Raw genomic sequence first — 26598 nt, forward strand, 5'->3', positions numbered from 1 at the left:
AAGATCCACATCATCCGGCATCGGGGACAGACCAACACTTGTCGCAGCATCCATTCGGCTACTAGCTTGCAAACCATCCTGATGTCTGAAACAAATAAGGATTGGGATGAGACATAATGTCTCAGTGAGTTCCACCTAACCCTAGGCTATAGGCAACCTCAGGGGAAAACCTATCGTCGCCACGTGTTTACAATACAACCTGACGGTTGATTATACGTGTGTAGTCTTGCTTCCCTAGACGGTAGTGCATGCTAGACCCGTCATAGGCTTATCTTACTTGTTATAAGCTTCTCATCTTACACGTGTCATGGCGGTTAAGGGGAAACTAAAACCGCAATGCCAAGAATACACTCTACGCATCGAGGCCTATGCCTACTATAATCATGATACAATTCTAAACCGGACGATTAGGGGAAACCTAAGATCGTCATCAGTATAACTTTCTCTATTGCTCTAAGCATACGTACGTCGTGTCTAACAACATATTCTATCTTGCTATCATACTAGTTCTTGACGATCTACGCCAAGGCTCTACTAATTCTTGACGATCTATGTCAAGGATCTAAGACATAATATAAACATGTCTAATAAATATGCATAGTCAGGTTCATTAAGTTAGCGTTTAACAAACAAATAATATCTGAGTTCATTTTACGGAAAGCCCCGAGTGGAGTAACCCCGAGCGCAATCCCTATCTATCCGATGTAACCTATCTAAGGAATAACCAACGGTACTCCTGCAGTGACGTGCGGGATCCTTACAGCTAACCCCATTTTCCCCTAGTAGAAACCCCCTGACACAACAACATTTTGGCTATACGGGAACGCCAAAAAACTGTTGTAAAATGCGAAAAAACCGTTGTGTTTGGATACCAGAACGGTTTAACCGCTGTGGCAAACTGAGGCGTTGTGCTTGCCTTTTGCTACGGTTTTCGTCAAAAACGGCCACGGCTGATATATAACCGTAGTCTTATCTCAGCTTTGCAGAACGGTTTTTAAAGTTCTATAAGGCTACGCTTTTGCTTCGTTGCAACTAAAAATCCGTAGTGAAATCTAAATTATGAGAACGGTTTTTACTGGAAATTGCAACGGTTCTGGTACGTGGAGGATTAGAAATCCGTTCTTATATAATTATTTTCATAAGCTACCACAACGGTTTCTCACCGTTTCAATAAAGAAAGGATTTTTTTTAAAAAAAATTGTGGACCAATTATTTTGGTCAAAATAAAAAATGCACGGTGATTCACACTTTTTTTTAAACCTTTTTTTTTAAGGAATTTTTTTAAACCTTGTAATAATTATAATCCAAGTTAAACAATAATATTCATACAATATTTTATATGTAATATGTCGAATTAAACAACTATATAGCAAAATCAAATACTTGTTAAATATATATCAAAATATATTGTTTTGTTAATCTTTAATGAATAGATCAAGATAATCTTTGATTACAATTAATATCTATATATACACACACACACACATCTATATCTCTTCATCTTGTGCTTCCAAATCTTCAAATTGTTCATCGATATCATCATTATTTATCTGCAAAATAAAAGTAAAGTGTTCATTAAATATATATACAAACTTCTAAAATGATAAATGCATCAAATTACACAACCAACAAATACAACCATCAACATTTGCCACCACAATACCGCACTAACTCTATTTCTTTGTCCATCATTATTTTTTCTTCAAATTGTGTTTCATTAATGTATCAGTACTTTATTTGTAATATTGTTCAACACTAACACAAAATTACACAACCAACACACCAAGTCTTAAAAAACATAACACAATTTTCATATAATACATTTAAAACATATTGTATGAAAGAAACAAGAATGTAGATCATAAATTATAGTTCAAACCCAAAATGGATAACCCAAACCCAAAATGACCCTAAAAATAAAAAATATGTCCACTAAAATAAATCTAGCAGCCAATTCAAAGGAAGGACAACAAATCACATAACAGACCCCAAAAAAAACATAACAGCGGACTAAATCCAACCCACTACAGCCACAAAAACTCCCCTGAAATTCAAGCATAACAGCAGCCTATAATTCCAAAACCAATACCTACATTAAAACACAGAACAACTACAACTTGCCAATAAACAAAAGACAACACAGAACGTACATCCACTGAAGAAAACAAAAACTTTACCTAACAAAACAATCTTCGCAAGTCTATTTGGCTTTATTACGAAACTTCATATCTAAAATCATATAAAACCATTCGGGACCAATTCCTTATGTAGTCTAACAATTATACGAAGAAAGAATGAATAAAAAGGATATCACTGAAGTAGAAGAATTTAATATTCATTTGCAACATTATATGCAAGTGACTTTGTGGCATGTTAATGCTTCAAGAGTAGGTCAAATTTGATTGTGTTTTGTTTTTATTAAAAAACAAAATTTATTTAAATTGCAACTTCAATCACTAGACCTACAAAAGTGTGCACAAAGAAAAATACAATAGCTGGATGCAAGCATGCTGCACAAACAGCCCCTGCGACAGACATAAACTAAACCCAGAAAACCAAACACCACAAGCAGCAACGCTACAGGGCAGTAGGAAATCCAAAGCAAAAATCGGCCAAAAAATAATAAAAATAGCCCTTATACAGAATTACAAACTTTGGTACCACATAATGTAAGTGCAGGGCTAATTCAAACTTTAATTGTAATCAATTATCATATAAACTAGATTGTTTACAAAAAAAAAGTAAAGGACACCAAATCCACTTAATATAAACTAGATTGTTTACAAAAAAAAAAAAAAGTAAAGGACACTAAATCCACCTAATCTTGATTCTCAACTATCTAATATCAAATACAATATGTAAATAACACAATATACATTTGAACGTATATTAAACACAATACTAATAGAAATTTGAACTAGTAGGCTACTAATATTAAATCATATATAACAAAAGGGTAGCATTAGCAAACTTGTATAATATCTCATCACCATTAATCACATACAAAAGTAAAAGGTTGTCCTAATGGATATAGATTCTCTTTTAAGCATTTGAGTATGAGTAGCTACCTATGAAGCACGGACTCCAACACGGACACCTGACACAACACTGGCACATCGACACCGCTAATGTAAAAATTATAGGACACCGACACCGCCACATATATATTAATTTATTTATAGAGGGTCTAAAATGAAAATCAAAATACATACATAAGCATATAAATTGAGCAATTTATTTCATTGAAAAAAGTTAGAAAACTAGATACCATAGTACCTAACCTTTATTTATTCATCTACTATGAAAAAAGCTAAAAATGTTGTAATCAACTTTAATTTCTATAAGCCTCTAATTGATCAACATTTCTCAACACATATGTAACTCTTGTATCTACGGTGTTTAAAATCAAAAGAAAGAAAAAAAATATGTTTCAGGCATTTGTCGGACACCGGTCTAGGAGTGTCGAAGTAAAGAAAAAAACAATTTTATTTAGGACACCGATCTTGGTTGTCCGACACGTGTCATACAAGTGTCATAGAAGTGTCGGACACCGACGCGTGTAGAAAATCTTACCCTTTTAACTAAGTCTCATTTCTCAATTTCAATTAAAAAACAAAAATAATGTTTTATAGACACAAAAAGAGTTGGAGGAACTTTGTTTCTATATATGCGCAATAATTTATTTAGATGTTGGAGACAACTACCACCAAACACAATATAGTGAAGTGCCCCCTATAGAAGTATGGACCCCCCTATCATAGTCAAGAATTATCACCTACAAGAATTATTAGTTGTTCATAGTCAGGAAAAAAAAAAAAAGATAAGCATACAAAAAGTCTTAACTCACTGTACATTAAGAGCATTACGTAAATTAACTTCAAATTGGGACAGTTATAGTAATTGTACAATGACAAATAAGCATTAAGTATTCAATACACTCAAATAATTCACCTAGTAGATGAAGAAAGTAGCAAAGCAACACAGGAAACCAAGGACTATGTCAAGGTTATTTAAGTTAGTAGACAAAAACGGAGAACCAAATGCCACCAAATTCAATTTTAAATGAATAAATAATAACAAGGCAACATGACTATTCAGGAATAGAACATACAATGGTTTAGAAACAAAATGGGCATCTTTTACTGGTTATGAATTTTAACGTACATACCCATTAGATTTCCGCACATAAAATCATTCCTTTAAGCCTATTAATGTAAACCCATTTGATTTAAAAAAAAAAAATATATCATCAATGAGCTCAAGATCCTAAATTTCTATTCAGTTAACTAATAATGAAACAAACCCACATGGAATATTTTCTTTTTTAATCAACGATGTTATATTAATGCAGAGCTCGTACAAGACATAAACTAGCAAAATGCAAGACATACAAATAGAGGTGCCACGTATAGACGGAACACCTCAAAAAACAAGATCAACGCCCTATAGAACACCAACAGGTTCAACAGCCCCACCCCCATTTTGACAAGGCTGACCCAAAAACAGAACCAGCCCCACAAACCAAAACAAACAGCTCGTTTCAGCAGAAAAACAACAACTGATAACTTCTACAAAATAGACCTCAAAAGTATCCACAACATTGGTTATCGTCGAACTAAAGCACCTCCAACCTTAATCCCAAACAATCTTAAAAGACAATTACTAAGATCCCAACAACTTACATAGAATTATCATGGATAGTTTTTTAATCTACTCAAACATTGTTTCCAAGATAACACTTTAATTTCTTTCACCATATGGAATATGATGAAATAAATTAGATTATTTGAACTAAATATAATTAAGGTAGCCATTATTTTGGATTTAGCAAGTAAACCATTAACATTAGAATAAAATGAGAATGATGAAAAAGAACTCACGAATTTGTTATGCCTCCAAAAATTTCTCAACTTTAAGGCTATAATCGCCTAAATTTGAACAGGTCTTGAACATATATTTGCACAAATTACTGCATTCAATCCCAAGGAAAAACAAAAATAAGTAAACTTATACAAAACAAACATTCAATTGAAAAAACAAAAATCAAGGATAGCTCACACAACCCATAAAGCCCAAATCTAATGAAATAACAAAAATCTTTACCTCTTCGATTGAGATTTAAGTGAGGTGAGGGTGATTGAACATGAGAGTTTGAGACTGAAGGTTGATTCAGGATTCTGAGAGATTGAGGGTTCGATTGAGATTTCAGTGGGTGAGTTAGAGGGTTCGATTAAGAGTTTCTATAGGTCTGAGAGATTTCAGTGGGTGGGTTGGAGGATTCGATTCAGGATTCTGAGAGATTGAGCGTTCGATTGAGGTTTCTGTGTGGTGAGGTTGAGGTTCTGAGCTATCGACAATTTGAGGATTCGTGAGATTAACGTGAATATTCAATTGTTTTTTTTATTTTCCTTTTTATTGTTTTTATTGATTAATGGAGTTTTTTTTTTTTTAACAAGATTTTCTTAAGAAGAAATTGTTTGTTTTATTGAGGAAATTTATCTTTCACCAAAAATAGTGCTATTTGTTTTTTAGAACGGTATCTTTTTTGTTTTTTGTTATATTAATAGTGCTAGTTATTAATACTTGACAAATAAAAAATAGTGCTAGTTATTTGTTTTTTTAGAACGGTGTGTTTTTTGTTATATTAAGATTTTTTTGTTACAGTTTTTAAGAACGGTATTTAAAGAAGGTGCTATTCGTACTTTTATTAAAAATAAATAAAAATTATACCAGAACAGTTAATACATGTTGACGAAAATAACAAATAAAAATCCGTTCTTGTTTCTTATACCACAACGCTTTTGAGTCGTAACAAAAAAATTGAAAAAAATATCATACCCTACTACAACAAAATCAGAAAATCGTTGTCCATGGGACTCTACAAGGACGGTTTTTTTACCTTCCAAAATTTAGGCGTTGTCGTAGGGCCAAAATGTTGTAGTGTGAGCCAATCTAGTGTGAGCCACAAGGGACACGACCACTACATCTTGTTTAAGCTTTATATGTGAAAAGATAACTAATCGTTTCACAGCTTTATTGAAGTCTTTAGTCTATGAATGCATGAGTATTAAGTCCATATACACTTATCAAGCATACTACTAATTTCTAGCCTTTTATTCTATTTCTTGACAAGCTATGTCAAGGCTCTACTTCATTCCCTTCCCGAAAGCTTATCTTGTTACCCGATTCTTTTGTATTATCTCTCGTTTACCATGCTTTACCCTACTTGCCGAATACTTGTTTCATTTATAAGAAAGTCTCCTTTTTAAACTTTAACAATTAGGATATTGGTTTGAGGGGTTTATTTCTCTTAAAAAGACTGCACAAGAAAAACCGCTCGCGAAACGCCGAAACGACCTGAGGCGAACAAAACAATGGGTTTCCCCACTGTGTTACTCGCCTAGGCGAGTAGAGTTACTGGGGAGGCGAGCAGTAGCTCGCAGCTGCGAGTTGGGGGCGAGCAGGACCCCCTGTTTGGCCCTCAAGCTCGCCTCGCGAGCCATTTGCTCGCCGTGGCGAGCTGTGACAGTCCTGCAACCTCAAAATTGATATTTTTGACTTAAAAACCTCAACCCAAGTATCTCCAAGTGCTATGTGACCCTTAGGATCATTAGAAACCTGTAAAAATAGTCATGGGACAAGTATACACAAGTGTATCAAGCATGGTAAGAAAAGGGGCAACTAACTTATACTTTAAAAACCCTAAAATACATATTATCTTTGCAAGATAAATACACAATCCCAAAGGGTTGGAAACTATCTAAGGAACTCACCTAAAAGATTACACTTGATTCCCAAAAGCTTCCAAGCATCAACTTCACTTCATGCCTCAAAACCCTAGCTTTGGTCCTTATTGCTTTCCTTGATCATACCATTCCATTCTTGTTGTTTTCTTGCTATCCTAAGCTTCTTCATCCTTGCTAGCTCATCTCAAATCCAACCCAAAGCTTCTTTCAACAACCCTAATTCTTGATTGACCAACATCCAAGGCCTTAGCTCACCAATCAATCTTCAAACCATCTTTCTCTTTGTTTCTTAACCATAAAGAATCCATAGCTTGCACAAGATCAAGCTTCAACTTCTAACTTGACCAAAACCCTAACTTCTTAATCCATGTCTTGAGAGAAGAAGTAGAGAAACGAATCTTAACCCAAGCTTCCTCAAGTTCAAAAGACCACAAAGGAACATAGTGTAAAGGCTTGTCATGATAGGATGAGATTTAAGGAATGTTTGGGAAAGAAGAAGAGAGAATGGCGTGAGAAAGAGGAGAGAAGGAGGAGAGAAAGCCTTTTTCCAAGGACAAGAGAGAGAAAGGATAAGGTGGAATGAGATATTTTGGGCCTTTTCCAAAATAAATATCCTTTGAGTGCGCAATTACCAAAATACCCTTGACTTAAGCGTGTTATATACGCCTCTGATACTTAATCCTTAATAGGCTGATATTACGTAATGAATATTCTCCATTAGACTTTCTTTCAAAATAAGTTCTCTGTGACGATCGACTGATACAGTTCAAACACTGACAGGCGGGATATTACATTCTACCCCCTTAAAGAAATTTCGTCCTCGAAATTTAGAGACCACCTACTAATTCTCATAACAGATTCTGACCAAGCCCACTCTAAAGATCTCGAAGTATACTTTCTTCGTTAGAACACGTAACTTAACTTCTTTCTTTATCCGCATTAAAACGAATAAAATCTCTCAATCTTATTATCTTTCTTAAATCACTGAGCTATCTCAAAACATCGCGTTTGAACCACATCTTTACTGCATGCAACTTGGTCATCTTGCATCCACAACTTAGTTACTTGGCATATACCGTTAATTTGAATAACCTTCATTAACTAAAACACTCGGGATCTACCCTGCAGTGCTCCTTTGCATCAAAACATCTTATCATGTACACATCTTACCATGCATACATAACCTTTCTCACTGTACTTTGAGTCTCAAGCCTCTTACTTATGTTACTTACCTTAAAGATGCTACAAATCTCTTGTCTTTTCTCAGAGTCTTAAAGAGAACTTACAATCTCATCGCACCCGAACTCATGGGTAACTCAATAACATTCAATAACTTGCCAAGTCCATTTGCACAGGTACTTGAACACTCTTGGCGAAATTTACGTGCATCCCAAATACTAATGGCCTCACACGAACGTTGCCGTCTCTTCATAAAATCTCATCTCCATTGCATCTGCACGCCTTTTAATACCGCTCTTTGTTAATTAATAACGATACTTGTTCTAGTATTTTGCTTCTAGAATTCTAAACTTTGGTACATAGGTTCTTGGAACGAACAATTACTTGATTGAAAGAAAATCTCATTTTGACACCGAGTCTATACTAGTACCGCAGAACCACAGGACGAGTCTCTATATTTGGAAAATGTTTTTCATCTCGCCCCATACTTGACTATAGCAAGTCGGTCCTGAAGTCTGTATGTCTTAAGTGAGCTTGTTCACTTAGGACGTATCTCCTCGGTCTCAACAATGCGAAATATTTTAATTTTTGAATAAACATCGTTCCCAAGTTCCTTAATACCCATTTCAGCTTTTAAAGCTATGAAATCATGACTTAAAATTTTTCTAGCAAGTATTGTTATCACTTAACAAGTATGGTATAAGATGGTACATTCTCTAAATACATAAATCACATAAGATCATTGACCATAACTCACTTCTTTGCTCTGAGTACACGGAACCTGATTCCTTAGCGAAACATATTTCTCTTAACATAGTACATACTTTTCCTGAACACATTCAAATTTACCAAGTGGACAAACCGATTACTTCACTAGTGATATCTCTACTCTTCCTTATCATATTGAAAACTCCTTGCTCATTTCTAGATACTTCTCACTGAATTTGCATTACTATCTCAAACATTCTTCACAAGATTCTTCTTATCAAATCCGCATTCCATGACTACCAATTGATTCCCGTTGCGCTACTATGATTTCCACTGGTTAGCTTAAACCAATATTCTATTCTGTTGTGACGAGTGAAACACCACAATCCTGTTTACCTCATGATTTCTATCTTTTTGAACTCTTTCAAAATCTCCCATGTTGTAACCTTTCTCTAATCTTTACCACTGGTTTTGGTAAGACCAACTCACGATAAACTTATCGTATACTCTTATACTTTACTTGGGAATAGACCTTATGTTCTTACTGGTTGTTTTTACCTTCCGATATACTCATTATTCTGAAACTTATTTCCGAGCAACCTTGACTTAAAGAGCTTATCTTGATTCTTGGTGTACCTCCTTGCTACTACATACTTGCTATTCTCATGAGTCGTCTTCACGACTTCCCATGGTAGACTCCTCTTGCTCTCGACATATCTTCCTCGAACATCTAACCTTGTATCTTTGTATTCTATATTTTGTTTAATCATTCTTATGCTTGCTCGTTAGTCCTTCTTTTAAAGAAAACTTCATAAACTAGCACACGGGTCATTGACGTTGACAATTTTCCACTAAATAATATTTATACTGAATCTAGGTCCCAGTCGTTACTCAAAAATCATAGAACAAGTCGATAACAATCTGGTACCTACAAAATTTTCTTTTGAATTTCGAAAATGTCAACTTCTATCACCCATATGCATATATCTTTCTAAAATCATATAAACTTTACGCTTTCACATCGTAACGAGCCTTAACAAGTCAATTAAACAAAACGTAGACTTGAGGAATACTGTAAGTTCCACAAAATGAGAACCTTGCGCGTTCATGTAACCCTTCGCCACTTAACTTCTTACTTCATGTCTTCACATCCGTGACGTCCAATCATATTACCGGAACCTCTATATTCTTGGTCTAAGCTCATTCTTGACTTCTGACGCATTAACTTTCAAGGTTACCTCAAGCTGAATCAATTTCATTAATGGTTGCCCCTGCCTTTTTCCTTGGGGATCTTAGGGTGTGATATGCATTTATTACTTGATGTCATAAAAAGATTTTTGTGATACAAAAAGATTATGAAAACAACCCTCCAATAGTCAAAGATACCCTGGAGATGAAATAACGATTTTCGGAAAATATGAAATCTCATTCCAGGTTTGCTATTGGCGAGTTTCTTCAGTTCAATTATCCGAAAGGTAAACTTTACATACAATTATCATTTCTCAAGTAATCCAATGCACATCAGTCACCCCTAACATCATAAAAAAATATATTCTATCATTTATGCATGGCAAGCATCAACCTACTTCGATACAGTTTTTGGCACATTGGAAATCAATGCCTTAGTCTTGATGACATAAAACTCTAGCTTAAATTCTTAACTTATTCCGCTACAAGTAGCTTCCCTCTCTGCATGTTGCTCAATACAATCTTCCAAGCACTAGAACCTTGTCCACTCTGAGCATACAAGTCATTAATTTCCATTACATAACCACTTCTTGAGAGCTTACTAACTCCGTCCACATACGTCGACTTCTCCTTATCTTAAAGCCTTGCGCTTACATCTCAGAATACAATTCCTTTCTACCAACGCCATCAGAACGTTCCTTCTCTTCACTATCTTACATTCCCGGAGGATCCATACTTCTACTACTTAGTTCACCGACCACCTTTTGGCACGATCAACTCTTACTAATGCTCATTCCGAGTTCTCACTTCTGAGTTCACACTTTTCAGTGCATCTTCATCACATACTTCATCCCTCCAGGGTCCTATTCAGCTCTCAGGCATCCGTTCTAATCGTCGAGTGCTATATTGTGTTGATCAAGCTCAACTAACAATAACAACTAGAACATTTACCCGGAACCCAATGGTCCTGCTACCTTTGTTGTAACTTAATGACCCAAGGCACGATCTAAATCGACCTGCTCTGATACCAAATGTAACACCCATACTAGACGTATCTAGAAAGTCTAGCACGTGCGTTATCTTTAGTACTGGATACATTAAAATTTACAACAATAAAAGTTCAAATGAATGTTTATACTACATCATGCGTTGGTACAAGAGATTACATCTTAAACTTTCCTAATACATAATGTATACATCCTTGAAGATCCACATCATCCGGCATCGGATACGGACCAACACTTGTCGCAGCATCCATTCGGCTACTAGCTTGCAAACCATCCTGATGTCTGAAACAAATAAGGATTGGGATGAGACATAATGTCTCAGTGAGTTCCACCTAACCCTAGGCTATAGGCTACCTCAGGGGAAAACCTATCGTCGCCACGTGTCTATAATACAACCCGATGGTTGATTATACATGTGTGGAGTCTTGCTTCCCTAGACGGTAGTGCATGTTAGACCCGTCATAGGCTTATCTTACTTGTTATAAGCTTCTCATCTTACACGTGTCATGGCGGTTAAGGGGAAACTAAAACCGCAATGCCAAGAATACGCTCTACGCATCTAGGCCTATGCCTACTATAATCATGACACAATTCTAAACCGGACGATTAGGGGAAACCTAAGATCGTCATCAGTATAACTTTCTCTATTGCTCTAAGCATACATACGTCGTGTCTAACAACATATTCTATCTTGCTATCATACTAGTTCTTGACGATCTACGCCAAGGCTCTACTAATTCTTGATGATCTATGTCAAGGATCTAAGACATAATATAAACATGTCTAATAAATATGCATAGTCAGGTTCATTAAGTTAGCGTTTAACAAACAAATAATATCTGAGTTCATTTTACAGAAAGCCCCGAGTGGAGTAACCCCGTGCGCAATCCCTATCTATCCGATGGAACCTATCTAAGGAATAACCAACGGCACTCCTGTAGTGACGTGCGGGATCCTTACGGCTAACCCTATTTTCCCCTAGTGGAAACCTCCTGAACCTAGTGTGAGCCACAAGGGACACGACCACTACATCTTGTTTAAGCTTTATATGTGAAAAGATAACTAATCGTTTCACAGCTTTATTAAAGTCTTTAGTCTATGAATGCATGAGCATTAAGTCCATATACACTTATCAAGCATACTACTAATTTCTAGCCTTCTATTCTATTTCTTGACAAGCTATGTCAAGGCTCTACTTCATTCCCTTCCCGAATGCTTATCTTGCTACCCGATTCTTTTGTATTATCTCTCGTTTACCATGCTTTACCCTACTTGCCGAATACTTGTTTCATTTATAAGAAAGTCTCCTTTTTAAACTTTAACAATTAGGATATTGGTTTGAGGGGTTTATTTCTCTTAAAAAGACTGCACAAGAAAAAACGCTCGCGAAACGCCGAAACGACCTGAGGCGAACAAAACAATGGGTTTCCCCACTGTGTTACTCGCCTAGGCGAGTAGAGTTATTGGGGAGGCGAGCAGCAGCTCGCAGCTGCGAGTTGGGGGCGAGCAAGACCCCCTGTTCGGCCCTCTAGCTCGCCTCGCGAGCCATTTGCTCGCCGTGGCGAGCTGTGACAGTCCTGCAACCTCAAAATTGATATTTTTGACTTAAAAACCTTAACCCAAGCATCTCCAAGTGCTATGTGACCCTTAGGATCATTAGAAACCTGTAAAAACAGTCATGGGACAAGTATACACAAGTGTAGCAAGCATGGTAAGAAAAGGGGCAACTAACTTATACTTTAAAAACCCTAAAATACATATTATCTTTGCAAGATAAATACACAATCCCAAAGGGTGGGAAACTATCTAAGGAACTCACCTAAAAGATTACACTTGATTCCCAAAAGCTTCCAAGCATCAACTTCACTTCATGCCTCAAAACCCTAGCTTTGGTCCTTATTGCTTTCTTTGATCATACCATTCCATTCTTGTTGTTTTCTTGCTATCCTAAGCTTCTTCATCCTTGCTAGCTCATCTCAAATCCAACCCAAAGCTTCTTTCAACAACCCTAATTCTTGATTGACCAACATCCAAGGCCTTAGCTCACCAATCAATCTTCAAACCATCTTTCTCTTTGTTTCTTAACCATAAAGAATCCATAGCTTGCACAAGATCAAGCTTCAACTTCTAACTTGACCAAAACCCTAACTTCTTAATCCATGTCTTGAGAGAAGAAGTAGAGAAACGAATCTTAACCCAAGCTTCCTCAAGTTCAAAAGACCACAAAGGAACATAGTGTAAAGGCTTGTCATGATAGGATGAGATTTAAGGAATGTTTGGGAAAGAAGAAGAGAGAATGGCGTGAGAAAGAGGAGAGAAGGAGGAGAGAAAGCCTTTTTCCAAGGACAAGAGAGAGAAAGGATAAGGTGGAATGAGATATTTTGGGCCTTTTCCAAAATAAATATCCTTTGAGTGCGCAATTACCAAAATACCCTTGACTTAAGCGTGTTATATACGCCTCTGATACTTAATCCGTAATAGGCTGATATTACGTAATGAATATTCTCCATTAGACTTTCTTTCAAAATAAGTTCTCTGGGACGATCGACTGATACAGTTCAAACACTGACAGGCGGGATATTACAATTTATTCTTATAAAGATTTTTTTTGAAGGAAATATGCTTATATCATTTCATTAATAATAAGAGATTCAATACAATCGGGTATATGAAAATAAACAACGGGACTAGCTAGTAACGTGACTTCTCTTGCAAGAACATGAGCAACCCCGTTTGCTTGTCGCCTAACAAACTCCACCTTAGAGTTGGTAAACAAAGAACTGAACAGAGACCGACATGATGAGATAATGCACCCAAATTCAGAAGTGTTGTCCCGATTAGCATGAAAGGCATCACAAGTAAGCTTGAAATCCGTTTCAAAATCGACGTTGTCAAATTGCATGTCACTTAGCCACTGCAAGGCGGAATGAAGACCCAACGCTTCACAAACGTCCACAAAATAAAAACATGGGTAACTAACAACCTTAGCCAAGACAAATGTACCTTCGGAATCCCGAACACAAATACCCATGCCAGTATGGTTAAGATGAGAGGAAAACACAACATCAATATTACACTTAAAAGGGCAATTGAAAAATACATGAGCAAGATCTTCATGTCATTTGCCAAACTTGGACAGCAAAAGGGCAATTGAAAAATACATGAGCAAGATCTTCATGATGTGATGGACAACTAACACAGTTTGTAGGACATTGAACGCCTCTGTCAAGAAGATGAACACGAGTCGGAAGGCAGCCCCGACACATACGCCACACTAGATTCTTAACTTTAGGAGGAACCTTGAGCTTCCAGATGCCGGACCACTAGCCCGGGTGTCGGAGATGAGAGGAGTCAACGAGTTCGTCAACACATAACCTGTAAGCACTACACACAGAATACCGACCATGCCTTTCAGCTTTCCAAATGAGCCGATCCTCTTGTACCTGAGCAATAAGCGGCGTGTGAAGAATCTTATTAGCTATATCAACACTGAATACCTGACGAATCACCTCTTCGTTCCAACTCTTGTCATAGAGATTCATCAAACTATTGACGGTAACATTCTAAACATAGTGAACACCTGTAATGCCACCATCAATACACTCCCCATTAGCCATCCATGGTTCATTCAAAATCGAAATAGACGAACCAGGGCCAATACTCCATCGAGCACCACCACGAACGATAAATCTTGCTCGCAGAATACTATGCCACACATAACTAGGATTATGGCCAATTTGGGTCGTGAGATAGTTTCAAGAAGGGAAATACCACACTTTAAATATACGAGAAACAAGGGAGTCAGGTTCCGTAAGGAACTTCCAACCCTGTTTACCTAGCATTGCCAAATTGAAAGCAGAGAGATCCTTAAAACCCATACCACCATGTACCTTGGGTGCAGATAACCTCTCCCAGCTCATCCAATTAATGCCTTGTTGTGTAGTTCTTCCATGACCCCTCCAGAAATAATTCATCATCTTTTCTATTGTATCAATTTAAGTGGTTGGCAGCTGAAAAATAGTCATAACATACGACATAATAGCCTGTAAAACGGATTTAATCATAACCTCACGCCCTTGCTTTAGATAAACACTTGCTACTTCAAGATATTCTTATAAAGATTGAAAATTAATGTTTTGTAATAAATATTTACCAGTAATAGAATACTTAACATGTGTCGTAAGGGCATAAGTTAACATGATTTTTATATAATTAATATATGTTACTAGTTAGTTTATTAGTAAGTATACTAAGTTTAAATTTCATTCAACTTCTTTTTTATGTTAAATTATATATTGGTCTTTTTGGAGAATTGTTGTTTTGGGATTTTCAAACGGTTTCATTTTAGATTTTCAAAATCAATATGGAAAAAGAATTTCAAGCAACCGAAATTATTACTACACTGAGTCAGATCAATCTCTTTAAGAAGTTTATGATAGTACCCATAAATATACAACAATATTATCAACCATGTCGACTCCAGGTTAAAAGAACGTATTTTCAACAATTTCAAGCCCTACTGCACTATAAGATCAGTTCTAGAATTACACTCCAAATATGTTACTAAAATCACACGAACCTAATACTTAAACTACTTAATGATAGTACTACAAACACTCTACTATGATATTGTGACCACTCAAATATGGTGTTACCTTCATTCTAATCACTAACTTCTTCAAAATATAAATATGGTACTGCGACACTTAAATATAGTGCAACCACCATTCTAACCTCTAAAATTTCTAAAATATCGAAGGGAATATACTTTTAAGACCATTCATTATTTAAAAGAGACATTATACCTCAAATGAGATTATTATTTTAAAAATACTCTTTATTATGATGGAACATAAATTCTCTAAAGGACTATGCTCTTAAGACTATTCTTAATTTCGAACGGACATAAAAAGGAGATGAATAGAAGAATAACTTGTTAATACAAGACCAAGGGGGGCAGGAAGAAAACATCTCGATAACTGAAAAGTCTTTTTTGATGTGTGAAATGAACTATGTGAGCTCTCTATTTATATAGAGAATTCACAACTATTCTATGAGTAATTTTGAGAACAAGTAACTCACTTATTAGATTGGGTACCACAATATCTTATATTGAGTACCAAAATATTTCAGATTTAATACCAAAATATTTCAGATCAAAAGTTCAATTTTTTTTTTTGGTGTTGTTTAAAACAACAAGCACTTCATCATGTTTAACAAAAAGATGCATTTATATAGTCATTTTATCCTTGTTGAATTTATAGACAAAGGAACGTGAACCAATAATTTCTTCGGTAGATATGGTAGAAGGAAACATCTTAAAATTGTTGTTGTTTTTTGGATTTTCAAACTGTTATATTTTTTATTTTCTAATCCTATTTTGAAGAAGAATTTTTAGCCACCAAATTTATTACTGGGTTGAGTCACGACCATGTCGCTCTATTTAAGATGTTTCGTGGTACTTCTCAAAATTATACAAGCGGACTATATTCCACGCCACCTCTTGGATAAAATAGAACATTTACAACTGTTTTGGAGCCCTACTGGACTGTAGGATCCGTTCTAGATTTACATATTCAATATGGTACTAAGACCCCTCAAATTTAATATTGAAGCCAATTAATTATGGTACTATGACCACACTATTATGATATTGTGACTACTCATATATGGTTCTACCACCATTCTAACCTCTAACTTCTCCAAAAATGGTACTATGACCATTTTACTATGGTATTTTTACCACTCAAATATGGTGCTACCACCATTCTAATTTCTCCAAAATATCGATTTGGTATTATGACCACTCAAATGCAGTGGTACGTAGTACCATTCTAACCTCTTCTCCAAAATATCAAAGGGAATATACTCTTAAGATCATTTTTAATTCCGAAAGTACATTATACCTCAAAAGGGATTATGATCTTAAAAATACTCATTATTCCTAAGGGAGATAAACTATTGAAGTGACTATGCTCTTAAGACCATTCTTAATTTTGAAGGAACACTATATCTAGAAAGAGACTATGGACTTAACAACACTCTTAAGTCTGAAGGGAAAAAAAGATATGAATAGAAGAACAAATTGTCAACACAAGCAAAAAAAGAAGAAGGGATGTAAAATGATTGATAACTCGGATGCCTTTTTCGGTGTTTGAAATGAACTATGTGAGTTCTTTATTTATAGAGAGAATTCACAACCAACTTGTGATTAACTTTGGAAACAAGTAACTCACCTAATAGATTGAATAACAATATCTAAGATTGAATAATAAAATATCTCATACTACCTCCGTTCCTAATTATAGGGCCCTTTTGAAAAAATAACGGGAATTAAGATAGTGGATATTTGTATTAAATATGTTTGTAATTATTATTGTTTTTACAATTTTATCCTTTAAGAGAGAGAGAGAGTTGGTTTATGTTTTCAACATGTTATTTATTGTTGATTGAAGAAAAAGATGTATAATAAATAGGGGCATGTATCGAAAGAAATAATTAATGTAGTTGGAAATAGTAAACGGGTCTTATAAAAAGGGACAAAAAAAATTCTCAAAAGGGTCTTATAATTAGGTACGGAGGTAGTATTGAGTATCAAAATATTTCAGATCAAAGTACGAAAATATTTCAGATTGTGTATACAAAAATATTTCAAGAAAACTTGGGGATTAAGAAATTATTATCAAAAAATGTTTAAATTAATTATTTTTTTAATTTAACATTTTCATGTAATAAAAATATATAAATATAGTTTTTGTGAGTACACCCCTCACTATATAAACACTACCATTGTGTGAGAGCTATCCAATGTGAGACTTCTACTTTTATCAATTCACACAACATTATTTTCTAATATAACATTTTCAGGTAATAAAAATATATAAATATACTTTTTGTGAGTACACCCCTCACTATATAAAAACTACCATTGTGTGAGAGCTATCTAATGTGCAACTTTCACTTTTATCAATTCACATAACATTAGTTCTACCTGATGTGAGACTTGTGTTTAGTCTTTCAATCTTCCAATTTCAACACTTGCTCCGAAAAGAAGTAAAATGGACCCGTAATACTCTTTTTCTTCCCACTTAATGTGTTAGATATGTATCTCTAGACAATTAGAAATCGATTAAAAAAAATTATCCATGGTCCTCAATTGAATCTAATTACAAAGTTTTGTTAAGATTTTGAACTATTACAGTGACTGTAGTGATGGTAAGTATGATAGTTCATATTGATAAAATTGGTGATCTGTGATAGATATAATGGTGATCAATGATGGTTACATCAATGGTTAGAGTGTTGAAGTGATCATAAGTGGATGAAATGGTGATCGGTGGTGGTTCGTGTGGTGGTCGGCGATAATTGAAGTGGTTGTTGACTATGGTTGTAGTGGTAATTGGATGTGGTAGGAATGGTGACAAAATGTTAATAGAATAGTGATTGACGTAGGTCAGGATGGTGGTCACATTGGTGGTTGGAGGCGGTCAAATTGGTGGGCATAATGGTAGTGAATAAGGTTGGTCATAGTGTTAGTGAATGACGATATTTTGATTTTTTATTTTGATTTTTCTATACAATTTCATCCCATTTTGGTTTAGGGTTTTGAATATATGTTGATTTTTTTTTAAAGAAGTTAAACTAACCCATCCCGATTGATACCGAAGCGAATCGAATTTGAGACTTTAAGAAGGATAACACTCCAAGATCCCAAGCGAACACATATATTGATTTTTTTTATTTAATTAAAAAGAAAAGTATATTTGTTGACTCAACATATTCATCTAATTTATTAAATCCAACATATAAAACTATATTTTGATTTTTGTACCAAAAAAAATTATATTTTGATCACTTCACCTATTCGTTTACTAATCCTTCAAGGAAAAAAAAAAACCTATTCGTTTACTAATCAATTAAATTAAGTCCTTACTCAAAGTCCAACACTATCATTTACCTATTACTAATCAATATTTAAAAATACAAATGCAAACAATTAAAAGAAATCTCCTCACACCATGGAAAATAATTTGTTTATTATTGGTACAAACCAACAAACACTGTCCTTCAGTCAAAATAATTCCCAAGAAACCTTCTCCAAGCTAACAAACACTGTACTTACTTTTTTATTAGTCTTTGTTTTCATCCTTTTTTGCTAAGAAATGAGAGAGTTAACACACCCTATGCATGCAAATAGTACATACACTCGACAGTGGTATCACATGGGTCACATTCACAATAATTTTTGTATGATTTTTGATTTAAAATATATTTTTATATTTATATAAGATATAAGAAACTCTTAAGAAAAGTATGAATTTAAAGAAATCATGAATAGTTAAGAAAAATACCATACAAAAAATGAAAATGAGGCAGGTCAATAAGGTACAAGCCTCAAGTGCATGATTATTTTCTTGTCTCTCACAATCTCTCCATGCCAATTTCTAACCGTATTGTTCTCTAAGAAAATAATAGAACAACCAAACCATATTGTTCTCTAAGAAAATAAACATTTCATTCAATTTCAAAGTAAGGCATGGAGAAAATACGGTCACCACTAGGCTCAAAATCAAATATACTTACCCAAAATTAAAGAAAATATTTCGGTCAATTATGGCTAGCATAAAGTTTCTTTTTGGTATATTTGAGAAATTCTTCTCACATCAACTTCATAGATTTGTTACAAAATACATGCAAAAGTTCATATGTTTCATGTCCCCTTACATCCATATAACCTTCCCCGATTTAATATCGGGAAGGTACCTCAGACGCAACGAAGCTTATACATGCATCCAATCATATCTTAGTGCAAAATTGTCTGAAAGAGCCAAAAGACTTAATGCTGAAGTTGTCGAAAATAGTCAAACCCCGCTTGCCCTCACCATGGGTGACAATGAGGAGATCATTGATAAATTCGATGGAGTAAAAGTATGGTGGGTTGCTAATCACACCTCTCAAAAAGATTTAGATGAGAAAAGTTCCTTAACACTAACCTTCCACAAAAGGTATCGTGGTTTAATCACTACCTCTTACATACAACATGTGTTGGAAGAAGGAAAAGCTATTACAATGAAGAACAGGAAGCTTAAACTATACACCAACAACCCTAGCGACGATTGGAGGATATACAAAAGAAAGTGGAGCTCCATAACATTTGATCACCCTGCAAGGTTTGAAACACTTGCTATGGATCCAGAGAAGAAAGAAGAGATAATAGATGATCTTGTCAAGTTCAAGGCAGGTAAAGAGTACTATGCTAAAGTAGGAAAGGCTTGGAAACGCGGTTATTTACTTTTCGGTCCTCCAGGAACCGGAAAATCTACCATGATATCGGCTATTGCAAATTTCATGAACTACGACGTGTATGATCTTGAATTAACAACTATCAAGGACAATAATGAGTTGAAAAGACTATTGATTGCGACGTCTAGCAAATCAATTATAGTGATCGAGGATATTGATTGTTCTATTGATCTCACTGGCACAAGAAAGGAAAAAAAGGATCATGTACACAAAGGTAAATACTCTAATATAGAGGAAAATAAAGTAACTCTTTCTGGTTTGTTGAATTTTATTGATGGAATTTGGTCGGCGTGTGGAGGAGAAAGGATCATAATTTTCACAACCAACTTTGTGGACAAACTTGATCATGCTCTTATTAGGAGGGGAAGGATGGATATGCATATTGAAATGTCATATTGTAGCTATGAAGCATTCAAAGTGCTTGCAAAGAATTATTGGGATGTTGAGTCTCATGATGGTTTGTTTCCAATTATTGAAAAGTTAATAGGAGAGATTAATATAACACCTGCAGATGTTGCTGAAATTTTGATGCCAAAATCAATTGCTGAAGATTTTGAAACTTGCTTGAAGAATTTGATTCAATCTCTTGAGAATGCAAAGAAAAAGGCACATGAGAAAGCAAAGGAAAATGCAAAAGATGAGGATGAGGAAGCTCAACTGAAGGAAGAAAAGGTGGAGGCTATTGAAAATTCAAAGGAAAATGTGATGAAAAATGGTGTCATACATGAAAAAAGGTGGAGGCTTTGAAACTTATTAATATGACAATAGTTCTTATATTATGTAACTCATAAAATTAGTTTTTCAAACTGGGTTTGAATAGAAAGATTTGCAGTATAAGTTTATGCATGATTAGAGAATTTGAATTGTTTTCATATTCTGGATGACACATCATGGATATAGCCAATTGAGTATTGTTCATTTATTGTTTTTTAGTTGTATTTTGTAACTAGGTAATCTCTGGCTTAAGTCTATGTTGGTTTAAATCAACATATGTGTATTCAATTTTTTAAAAACCAGTACGTGGACTCGTGTCAAGAATGAGTTAGAATCTCAGCTATTATAAATAATTTTTTTTTTGAAGGAAGCAATTATAAATAAATTATTTATATATATATATATATATATATATATATATATTATTTTGAAAACTCGATATCCGATACAAGGACCGACTAATTCGAGGGGACCAATCCCACTGTTCACTTGCGGGGTCTATTTAAAGCCAGAACAAAATATGTATATAACGGACTAATGTCACATACGTTCAACGTTCATTTTGTTAAACTATTCAATATTTATTATTTATAAAAAGTAAAGTAATATTATAAATAAATTATTTTTATATATAATGGACTAATGTCACATACCATCAACATTTATTTTGTTATAAATTACTATGTTTCAAAATACATAATGCACGCATATTAATATACAACTTTGACTATTAATATTTTTAATTACATATAATAAATAATTATAAAAATTTAATATTTCAAAATTATTCATCGAGGCAATCAAATAACATCTTACGTTAATTTTTTTTCAACACAAGGTCTTCTTTCACCTTTGCCAAGTAGCAATGAGTTATTTCATGATCACTTCCTTCATGAGTCATACTAAAAGTCACTTTCTCATTGGTTGAGTGGATGGCTACCTTTCTGAATTCAATATCTATCAGGGTTCTAGTGGTAGGTAGGGGTGTTCAAAACCGAACCAATCCAATAGAAAAACCGTAAACCAAACCAATCCAAACCGAAACCGCAAAGAACCGCATTTGGTTCGGATGTATTCATATCATTTTTTTACTCAACCGCATGGTTTGGTTCGGTTTGAGGTTTTGAATTTACCAACCGAACCAAACCAAACCAAGCCGCAATATAAGAAAAACACTAATTAAATATATATCACAGAAACCAATATTCATAGAAATTCAATGGAAACTTTAATAAAATGACATATTTTTTCACTTGTTAAGTTTCTTATTTTCTTTTTCTTTCGAAAATGTATTTATGTGCTACTTGAACTCTTAGAGAATGATAAAATTTTAGTCTTTTGTATTTCTTACAAAATTGGGTTACTTTTTGTCAATGTTTTAATTTGGTCTACGTAGTTGAGAACAATGTTATATGATAATAAAATTGTAATGTTAGATGAAATTTAAAACATTACTGAAAATATGTTGTGTTTTACCTTTTTAATTTGATTTTAATGTTGGAAACAAAAAAATTTATTGTCTAAAAAAAACCGCACCAACCGATCCAATCCAAACCGCATTGGTGTGGTTTGGTTCAGATTTTATTTTAAAAGTCAATCGAACTAAACCAAACTGCATACTTTTTTGTCTTGCGGTTCGGATGACTTTTACTCTCAAAACCGAACCGCACCGCGAACACCCGTAGTAGCTAGAAAAGGTCTAAAAAAATCAAAGAGAAATCGTGGGTTTTTTTCCTCTATATCCAAAAGTAAAAAAAATAAAAATAAATATTGAGTACCAATTTGTCAAACTATACTAAAACATTTTCAACCTTTCCATCAAGAAGCCTGTGCAATCCATTTGTATATCGGAAAAAATTGCAAGTCTTCCTGATATTGGGATAATATCTTCATTAGTTTTTAAAATTTTTCTTCCTAGAATACTTCCACTTCCCATCCCATTTTAATAATGTTACATGTCTCGTTCTTTAAATTATCACAAGTATTGCCACCAAAAGCTCCACTAGATTATTTCAAAAAAAAAAAAAAAAAGCTCCACCATATGTTCTCGTCCATTGTGACAACTGGACCAATTTATGTCTCAATGTTTTTAGTGGAAAACTTTTTTTTTTTTTAAGAAGGTAAACTAACTCCCTCAAATTAGCACCAGAGAGAAGCACACTCCCACTCCCAGGTGGAAACCTTTTTCAATAAAGCTAAATATCGCGACACACATATCACACGAGTATTTCACGAATATACTAAACTCATATTTTATGACAGTAGAATTGTAACAATTTCATTTATGCTTTTGAATCTATAACTAACTGGATTAAACTAATAATATATGACCACATGCTTGCAATATAGTGAGCTAATGAGGTGGTTTATAAGGTGACTAGTAACAGTATGTAGCAAAGTGAGAAGCGGTGGCATTATCTCTTTTTGAGCACATGTGGTCTCTTTTTCTTTTCCCTTTTCTATTTATTAGTAATGCACGAAAGAAACAAAGATATGTAACCTATCTAAAAGAGAAAAAAAAAATAATGAAAGATAGCAACAAAATGCATTCGTGAATTCTCGTGAGAAAAATCTTTCGCAGCAATGCTCAACCTTTTTTAGTGGAAACCTTTTTTTTTTTTTTTTTTTAAGAAGCTAAACCTCAGATCTTAAGGAGGAGCATACTCTCAGGTTCCAAGCCAATACACTAGGCCAACCCAAGTGGGTTAATCTCATTTTTTTTTTGAGATGTTTCTTGACTTACTTTCATCCGCGACTGCGAGCTGTTAGTTTGGGTGGTCTTCGTGAAATGAGTTAAAGTTTCTTCAACTTGAGAAGTTCTTTTGTTGTTGATTGTGAATAGGCCCTTGAGTTGGATTAAGTTTAAACTTTTTGCTCCATTTGAGTAGGGTCAGCCTAATAATTTTTAAAAATAAACGGGATCTAAAACAAGATTGAATGTATGAGACCTTTTTTATTAAAATATGAGGCTTTTTTTTCTTGTAAAATCTAATAAAAAATATTTTTTTTATTGGGAGGCCTAAAGTTAGGGCTTTGGTGGCCTTACCCTTAGACAGGCCCAGCATTTGAGGTTGGGGTGTTCCTTCCATGCATTGTTGTATCTGTTAGAGAAGGTATTTCCCTTCTTGAGCTGCCCATGTAACTTACTTCTTAAGTCTCCTTCCAGGAGACACTCACAATTTGCTTGATTTATGGGTAAATGAATGCTTTTTTTTTTTTCATGATTTAAGTTTTTGAATTATTTAGGAAAAACATTGTGTTTCGCTGAAATTTTTTCTTTAATATGATCTAGGTGAGGATCGGATCCTAAGATCAAAACGGTTTGTAAGGTTCGAGCATTCAAAAAATGAATAATTCGAACATAAACCCCTATCCTCTAGACAACAATGAATGAGAGCTACAATTTGAGGTTACGAACCTAGGGGGCATTTTGGGGTTTCTAAGGGGTTTATGAGCAATTGAAAGGGCCTAAAGAGAAATTTTCATTAAGAATATATTGTTGAATTTGGTTTGCTAGGCCCAAATCTAAACTTTCTAACCCTAAAGTCATGATATTCTTTTGTTACTCAATCTATTTAAAAAAAAAATTTCATCTCATTTTCCCAGATCCTTCTCAAAGTTTAATCATCACTACTTTGTTCTTCTTTTTTGTTCTTTATTTTTTATTGTTATTTCTTCTTGATATTGTTTGATTTTCTGTTTCTTGTTTTCTCGAGTATTTTCAAATTTTTAATCATTTTTAAAACATAAAATTTTAACTGTACTTCAGTTCATTAGCAGCTTCATAAGAAACTCAGTTTTCAATTTAAATTTATTTAAACTATTTTACGTTAGGTTTCATGATGTCTACATTGACTTGTAGATATTCTCGATCTGATAAGTTGACAAAAGTAATTATATGTTATGTTTCTAGGCTAACCAATTTCTCATTCTTTCAGGGCCGATATTTATATCACTAGATGGAGATGTAAGTGAGCACAAAGTTGAAGATGATCTCACAAAAATCATCACTATTCTCACAATGTGAATCGATAAAGTATCAGGTATGTCATCAATACCATATCCTCAACCTTATTTTTATAGGAGAATGTTAACCAGTGCCCCCGGGGCATTGGTTAAGTACCAAAAGAAGTAAGTTTTTATTAAAAAAGTAATGTAATTATTACTTGATAAAAAGTGACAGTTTATATTTTCAAGACAGAACTTCTATTTATAGATTCCTTAACCAGTGCCCCGGGGGCACCGGTTAACAAGACCCTAATATTAATTTTTTGTTATATGTATTGATGTTCATATTGTAAATAGAAGTTTGATCACCCTAGCGACGATTGGAGGATATACAAAAGAAAGTGGAGCAGCATAACATTTGATCACCCTGCAAGGTTTGAAACACTTGCTATGGATCCAAAGAAGAAAGAAGAGATAATAGAAGATCTTGTTAAGTTCAAGGCAGGTAAAGAGTACTATGCTAAAATAGGAAAGGCTTGGAAACGCGGTTATTTACTTTACGGTCCTCCAGGAACCGGAAAATCTACCATGATATCGGCTATTGCAAATTTCATGAACTACGATGTGTATGATCTTGAATTAACAACTATCAAGGATAACAATGAGTTGAAAAGACTATTGATTGCGACATCTAGCAAATCAATTATAGTGATTGAGGATATTGATTGTTCTATTGATCTCACTGGCACAAGAAAGGAAAAAAAGGGTAATGTACACAAAGGTAAATACTCTAATATAGAGGAAAATAAAGTAACTCTTTCTGGTTTGTTGAATTTTATTGAAATGTCATATTGTAGCTATGAAGCATTCAAAGTGCTTGCAAAGAATTATTGGGATGTTGAGTCTCATGATGGTTTGTTTCCAATTATTGAAAAGTTAATAGGAGAGACTAATATAACACCTGCAGATGTTGCTGAAAATTTGATGCCAAAATCAATTGCTGAAGATTTTGAAACTTGCTTGAAGAATTTGATTCAATCTCTTGAGAATGCAAAGAAAAAGGCACATGAGAAAGAGAAAGCAAAGGAAAATGCAAAAGATGAGGATGAGGAAGCTCAACTGAAGGAAGAGGAAGATAAACAAGAATTTGCTCAAAAGGAAGAAAAGGTACATGAGATTGCAAAGAAAAAGGCACATGAGAAAGCAAAGGAAAATGCAAAAGATGAGGATGAGGAAGCTCAACTGAAGGAAGAAAAGGTGGAGGCTATTGAAAATTCAAAGGAAAATGTGAAGAAGAATGGCGTCATACATGAATTTGGATTAGTATAATTTCAGTATTATCAATTACACTTTGAAACTTATTAATATGACAATAGTTCTTATATTATGTAACTCATAAAATTAGTTTTTCAAACTGGGTTTGAATAGAAAGATTTGCAGTATAAGTTTATGCATGATTAGAGAATTTGAATTGTTTTCATATTCTGGATGACACATCATGGATATAGCCAATTGAGTATTGTTCATTTATTGTTTTTTAGTTGTATTTTGTAACTAGGTAATCTCTGGCTTAAGTCTATGTTGGTTTAAATCAACATATGTGTATTCAATTTTTTAAAAACCAGTACGTGGACTCGGGTCAAGAATGAGTTAGAATCTCAGCTATTATAAATAATATTTTTTTGAAGGAAGCAATTATAAATAAATTATTTCTATATATATATATATATATATATATATATATATATATATATATATATTATTTTGAAAACTCGATATCCGATACAAGGACCGACTAATTCGAG

General features: G+C 34.2%; 1 long non-coding RNA gene and 2 pseudogenes across 2 annotated transcripts; 2 read left to right on the forward strand and 1 right to left on the reverse strand.

Annotated features, from left to right (window-relative positions):
• Positions 1–1367: 1367 nt before the first annotated feature.
• Positions 1368–5393, reverse strand: LOC146914739 (uncharacterized). The gene is made up of 3 exons (XR_015014378.1): positions 5104–5393; positions 4881–4969; positions 1368–1550 (listed from the first exon to the last, which is right to left on the reverse strand). It is a non-coding gene; the product is annotated as an uncharacterized LOC146914739 (long non-coding RNA).
• A 13972-nt stretch (positions 5394–19365) lies between these two features.
• On the forward strand, positions 19366–20878 carry LOC146914740 (AAA-ATPase ASD, mitochondrial pseudogene; annotated as a pseudogene).
• Positions 20879–24834: 3956 nt separating this feature from the next.
• LOC146914741 (AAA-ATPase At3g28610 pseudogene) lies at positions 24835–26225 on the forward strand (annotated as a pseudogene). Its single transcript, XR_015016588.1, has 3 exons — positions 24835–24888; positions 25151–25960; positions 26051–26225. The product of XR_015016588.1 is annotated as an AAA-ATPase At3g28610 pseudogene (transcript).
• The last annotated feature ends 373 nt before the right edge of the window (positions 26226–26598 follow it).

The sequence above is a fragment of the Medicago sativa genome, chromosome 6, assembly GCF_051527215.1.
Source record: "Medicago sativa cultivar Bolivia chromosome 6, Bolivia_mono, whole genome shotgun sequence".
NCBI classification, from domain to species: domain Eukaryota; kingdom Viridiplantae; phylum Streptophyta; class Magnoliopsida; order Fabales; family Fabaceae; genus Medicago; species Medicago sativa.